Source organism: Ailuropoda melanoleuca, chromosome 6 (genome assembly GCF_002007445.2).
Source record: "Ailuropoda melanoleuca isolate Jingjing chromosome 6, ASM200744v2, whole genome shotgun sequence".
Classification (NCBI taxonomy): Eukaryota; Metazoa; Chordata; class Mammalia; order Carnivora; family Ursidae; genus Ailuropoda; species Ailuropoda melanoleuca.
The window spans coordinates 92966813-92973283 of NC_048223.1; the positions used below are offsets into that span (position 1 = coordinate 92966813).

The window sequence follows — 6471 nt, forward strand, 5'->3', positions numbered from 1 at the left end:
GTGGGGCTCGATCCCATAACGCCGGGATCGTGCCCTGAGCCGAAGGCAGACGCTTACCCGCTGTGCCGCCCAGGCGCCCCTGATCACTCTTCTTCTCTGGACGCACACCTAGGACATATCTGCACATTCATCACTGTTTAAGAAGAGTTTGTATTTTTTCAGTTGTACTACAGAGGTGGTTTGGCTAAATCAACCTCTCATTTATTTCAAAATTCCACCAGTTTAAATACATAAATAAAAAATAAGAACAGGAAAATGATATAATTATAGGTGATTCTAGTTACATCGTTTTTGTTCAAAATGCCTAGCAGCAACATGCTTTGAAAGCAGAACTAAGTGGGAAGGAGAAGGCCTGGACTGTGTGTTGGTTCCATCACCAATGAACAGTATGAGTTTAACCAATCCTTGCCCACAGGAATCTGAGCTTCCTGGCCCGCCAGCTGAAGTGTTTGAATAGATGATCTCTAAAACCCTTTTCAATTTCCAAGATCCTGTGCTTATGTGACCAAATCCAGTCACTTAATTACTACTCCTTATTTTCATCATTTATTTCTTTAACAGACAAACGTTGGGCACCTCGGGAGGGTCAGACACCAGTAGCCTAGTTTGGCACGACATGGGGGGGAGGGGTGAGACAAACTGCAGGGTCCATTGAGGATTTTAAAAGGTAGTGATTTCAGATACCTGTAGAGACCTTGTGTTTCTAAATTTGTCAGGCCTTGTCTTTCTTCCTGGGTTAAGCTGGCTGCGCCTTCAGAGTGCCTGGCTCTCAGCAAAAAAAAATGAGTAGGATGAACGAACTAGAGTCCCATCAGAATGGAATTGTTTAACCAGTGTTCTGGTTGGTTCCATCCGACTCAATACTTTTTTTTTTTTTTAAGTTGTAAGATGGTCCGAAAGCTGCGTTTGAAAACGGAAGGCTAACCAAATACCCCCAGAACTTACTGGAATCGTGCTTTAAAATTCTGCTTGCCAACACTTGTCCCTGAGTTTGCACTACAGGGATCACGGCCTTCCTTCACGACAAGAAACAGCTGAGAAATTAAGTTCAATCAACTGAGGATTTTGAAGGCTGGTGTGTTGTTACTACACCACACGCGATAAATAAGTATTATTACCGAAGGCAGAAGATTATTAAAAAAAAAAAAAAAGTCACTGAAAGCCCAATCCAGCAGAGAAGCGCTCTCTATTACACCAGAAAATCTGCCTTTGGCAAGCACCGGAGATGGAGATCAAAGCCGCCTCCGCTCCAGCCACCTGCCCAGAAACCGCTGGAGCGCGCCCCCGACACCGACAGGACGAGTGGGCACATGTCTGTCCCCTTAACCCAACCCCAACAGGCGCCCCGAGGGGCCCGGGGCCGGGTGGGGGCTCCGGNGTGTGTTTCTAAATGTCAGGCCTTGTCTTTCTTCCTGGGTTAAGCTGGCTGAGCCTTCAGAGTGCCTGGCTCTCAGCAAAAAAAATGAGTAGGATGAACGAACTACAGTCCCATCAGAATGGAATGGTTTAACCAGTGTTCTGGTTGGTTCCATCCGACTCAATACTTTTTTTTTTTTTTTTAAGTTGTAAGATGGTCAGAAAGCTGCGTTTGAAAACGGAAGGCTAACCAAATACCCCCAGAACTTACTGGAATCGTGCTTTAAAATTCTGCTTGCCAACACTTGTCCCTGAGTTTGCACTACAGGGATCACGGCCTTCCTTCACGACAAGAAACAGCTGAGAAATTAAGTTCAATCAACTAAGGATTTTGAAGGCTGGTGTGTTATTAGTACACCACACGCGATAAATAAGTATTATTACCGAAGGCAGAAGATTAAAAAAAAAAAAAAAAGTCACTGAAAGCCCAATCCAGCAGAGAAGCAGTCTCTATTACACCAGAAAATCTGCCTTTGGCAAGCACCGGAGATGGAGATCAAAGCCGCCTCCGCTCCAGCCACCTGCCCAGAAACCGCTGGAGTGCGCCCCCGACACCGACAGGACGAGTGGGCACATGTCTGTCCCCTTAACCCAACCCCAACAGGCGCCCCGAGGGGCCCGGGGCCGGGTGGGGGCTCCGGCGCTGGGACCGCGGGAGCCACCGAGCGCCCTCCGCCAGCTCCACCACACCCAGCCCGCGCGCCCCGCCGCCCCGCCGCGCAGCATGCTCTGGGTCCCCTGAGCCTCCAACGCCGCCGGGGAACGGGGAGAAGGACAGCCGCCCGCGGGAGGCTGCGCCCGGGGCAGCTCCGCCGGGCGGGTTCCCGTGCCCCGCAGCCCGCCCCGGGCGCGCAGTCCCCCTTTCTCCCGGCCCCGGCCCGGAAGAGCCCCGCGCCCGGCCTCCGAAACGCGCGGGCAGGTTCAGCCCCCGGCCCGCCAGCGCCGCGTGGACTCTGTGTGGTGGGCGAAGGGGGTTATCACCGGGATCCGCTCTCGGTGCTGAGGCTTGGCGCGGGGTGAGGGGCGCGGGGGCGGAGGGACACCTCGCGGTTATGTAATGGGTCGGCCCGCTGGGTCCCGAGCCAGCTCGCTCCAGGACCGCCCTCCCCTCCCCCGGGTCCGCCGTGACCCTCATCGGCCGCGCGAGCCCCTGACCTAGGCGAGCAGAGGCGGCCCGGTGTTCTCAAAAAGAACCTTTCCCGGCAGGGTCGATGAGCAAGGTCTGGAGAAGGAGTCCAAGGACTCCCTTAGACGTATGTACCGGGGATGTGTCTTCCGCCTGCCAGCGCTTCCCAGGTCACCGGCCAGGGAATTGAGGCCCCAAAGGGTTCGTTGAAAGCGTTGTGTCTCGGAGTTAGATGGACCTGGATCCAGCTCTCCTGAAAAGCTTGTGACTTTGAGCAAGTGAAGTCTGAGCCTCAGTTTCTTCACCTGTGAAACGAGAATAATAATAGTCCACTCAGGTGTTTGCCGAGAGGGCACGGGAAGGCAAGTGCAGGCGCAGGGTATGTAACACGCCCCCAGCAGACGTGGATCGTGAATTGGGGTTTGTGGATTGTACTGAGGTTCGTCCCCATTCCTCAAAAGTTGCCTTAAAGGCAGCGGTCTCAGGGACCTACAGACGCAGCTTCCCGGGTTTGCCCAGATGCAGCTCATGGAAGGCAGATTCCAGGCTAACCTCCCTGTAAATCACCCCGTCAGAAGCAAGTTCTCCGAACTGCCTCATTCCAGCTTCTTGGGGTCTACCCTCTTGCTAGTCAGCAGCATCCTTGCCATGTGGGGGCTTGCTAGAAATGCGAAATCTCGGCCCACGCCCAGCGCCTCTAAATCATAATCTGCATCTTAACAAGAATCCCTGGGTGATTGAGTCAGCGGTACATCAAAGTTTCACTAAGAGTTGGATTTCACGGAAAATTTGAAAAGGGGACTGCAAAGTTACTGAGAAGTAGCCACACAATACTTCAGGATATTTAAAAAAAAATAGGCTAGTAAAGCCCTTCCTCGTTTTACCCTCTGGCCGTTTTGTTTCTTCTCCTCCCCCTAACCTCCAGCTCTTTGTTAATCTGAATTTACGTCGTATTTCCACTGCAAAAACCTCTGGGTTGCATCTAGGTAATGATTAGTGAATCTATGTCTAAAACACACATAAGAATTAGCAAATATGGCTTGTGAAAGAATTCATTAGCATGAAAATGGATTCATAAACTAGAGCCTTGGAGAGCCCTGAGGGCTCATCTCTGAAGGTCTTTAGGTTCAAGGCTTGCATACTTTTGCATTTCAGAACATTGTTTTGGGTGGCAAATAAGGTCCATTCTCCATTTAAATAATGGAGAACAACCAGTTCTTTTTAAAAGTTTTGAAATAAAAAAACTTTTGGAGAATAGAAAGAAACCTCACAGGCTTCCTTCTGTCTAACTAAAGTCGTCACTCACAGGCTCTAGCAAAGCCCAAAGCATGCACTTTGTTTATTTCATTAAATGCTGTGTGTTTGGGTTTTGTGTTTGTTTTTGATTCTTGGAATGTTCAGATTTAGTTTGCCTGATTGTAGCTCTGGCAGAATGATTTCCGTCTTGTGTGAGTGGAGTAATTGCAGATGGTCAATGAGGAGGAGGGTAATGTTGCCTGGCAGTGCCTGGGTTGTAAAGGTCATTTCCATCTGCCTACGCAAGGCTGTTGGTCAAGCTGATGCCATGCGGTTGGGCAGTGTGGACGTGGAGTAGGGAAGATGGCGTGAGGAGAGGAATCTCCGTTCTCAGAGGTTGGAGGTGTGGAGGAGCTGGGAAGGGGAGGAGAAGGACCCTTCTGCTTGCCCTGGAACCCAACCAAGGAGGAAAGGAAGAAGGCAACATTTCTCCCAAACAGTGCTATCTCATAGAACTCCTTCAGGGGTCGAAATGTTCTGCGTTTGTGCAGTCAATATGGCTGCTACTGTGGCTATTTACAAGTAGCCAAATGTGGCTATTCACACTTATATTTTAGTGAAAACTCAGGGTTTTTTGTGTGTGCTTGTGTTTAGTGCTAGTCTGTTACACTAACCAAGTTTCAAGTGCTCCGTCCCAGAGTGTGGCTAGTAGCTACCGTACTGGACAGCACATAAAACATTTCCTTCATCACAGAAAGTGTTAGTGGTGGCTTAGAGGCCACGATTTTGATGAGGAAGTGAGCCCTAATATTCCAGCTTTTCCAAATCCTTGTCAGAACCTCAGCTGTCCTAAGGTGGGTGGAGGAATTGTTCATTAAACCGAGGTCACTGAGTCCTCGAGACAGTCAGAATGGGCTAATGCATAGGACGCGCTGATTATAATTCCCTGTGATGAGGGAATGGAAGGCAAGCTGAGGACAAAGCAGAAGCTGACACCCTGCAACCCCCCCCCCTGGGATGTATGTGACATTCCTCAGGCACCCCTGGCTGCCCTAAAGGACAAAGAAACAGTCCTTACTACCTATAGTCCTTGAAACAGGCACAGTGATTCCTCTAGGAATTCAGCTGCCTCGATGTTAATACTTTGCTGGGGGCATAAGGCAGTCCTAGCCTGACCCCCTCCCCTCCACCAAGATCCTGTAAGTCTACTTTAACGTATAAAAATTCCTTTGGAAGCTTCCTTTATCTCTAACCCCCCAAGATACGTATTGGCAATCATCCCCCAAGCATATGACCCACCGATATACATCTGAAGGCTCTCGTGACTCAGGTTTTATTAGACAGTAATAAATGACGTTTTCCCAACAATAGCTAGCCCCCTCAAGGCTCTGGAAACCTTGCTTCCAAAATTCCTTAGAGACTTACGCTATCCCTAACCCCCTCCCAACTTGAGGGTATGTAATGGGCCATTCCTCACAACCCCAGGGCAGCAGCTCTTTTCTGCCCATGGGCCCTGTCCCCATGCTTTAATAAACCACCATTCTGCACCAAAGATGCCTCAAGAATTCTTTCTTGGTCATCGGCTCCGGACCCCACCCCACTGAACCTCACCTGTACCTCATCACCTGCATATAGCAAACGTGCAAAAAATCTTACCAGTATAAGCATTAATAGTCATTTTACTATAAAGAAAAGTAGTTGGGGGGACATAGTCCTATAGTTACATCATTATTGGTTCAAGCCTTTTGCTGACGTGGTTCAGCTGCTGTCCTTCTGCAGGTACCATTTATAGCTTCGCCCCAACCCCTCCCCTCCCCTCCTCCTTCCTGCTCAGAGCGGGGCACTACCTGTGCTGTTCTGTCCTGGACGCTCAGTGTACTTGCTCAAATCCCTACCATTTGGGTCCAATAAATAGGAAGTGTGTTAACTAAAATCATATTGCACCATAGTTCAGGGGAATCAATTTTCCGTTGAGATTCTCGGAAGCGTGACACCTTAGGGTACATTATGGAAGGAATTGTTTGTTCCTGTTATTTGGTCAAATAAGGATGTGTGGAGTCAGCAGAGAGAAATGAGAACATTGGCTCCAGATAAGTAATATTTGGGGTGTCCACGTCAGACTGGAAGCTACCAGAAGCTGGGGGGCTGGGGCTGACAATTTGAGGCTTTTGCCTAAATAGAAGTTGAAAGTTTATTTTCATGACTAATAAAGGTTCTCAGAATAACTACAAAAAGCATAAAAAAAGATGCGAGTATTGTCTGCTGTCAGTTATACAAATCAAGGCAATACGTGGAATGGGAAACGGAAATTCTTCCCAGCATGCCCAGGAACATAGATTTCTGAATGACCTTCTTCTCAAACTCCTGTTCTTCAGGCTTCTTTAATAAAATCACAACCTGTGGGCAGCTTTGGGATCTCACTTTCTTTATTGTCTTCCTTTGTTGCTTTTTCAACACTTCTTTTCTTATGAACATTTTCTTAGAATTCATTCCCCATTTCTCTGCTCTCTTTTCTTACCCCATACCCCATGCGTCTCTCGTCATGCCTGTGGCTAACACCTGCCTGTTAGAGGCAATGCCTTTCTGGTTCTGACCTCTCTCCAGGGCTTCTGGCCAGATCCCCAGTGGACATTGCCAATTTAACTTCTCTCCACTCCATCCCTCCAAATGTTAACCTATCAGGAACTGAAATT

General features: G+C 48.9%; 1 protein-coding gene across 2 annotated transcripts in view; it reads right to left on the reverse strand.

Annotated features, from left to right (window-relative positions):
- Positions 1-3359, reverse strand: part of SLC16A12 (solute carrier family 16 member 12) — a 75265-nt gene extending 71906 nt beyond the window's left edge. The window contains exon 1 of one of the 2 annotated variants that reach the window (XM_034662920.1): positions 2678-3359. The gene's annotated coding sequence lies outside the window, so the exon portion shown is untranslated. Of the gene's footprint in view, positions 1-2571 lie in introns of both variants that reach the window. The other variant, XM_034662917.1, reaches the window with a different exon arrangement.
- Between the last annotated feature and the right edge of the window lie 3112 nt (positions 3360-6471).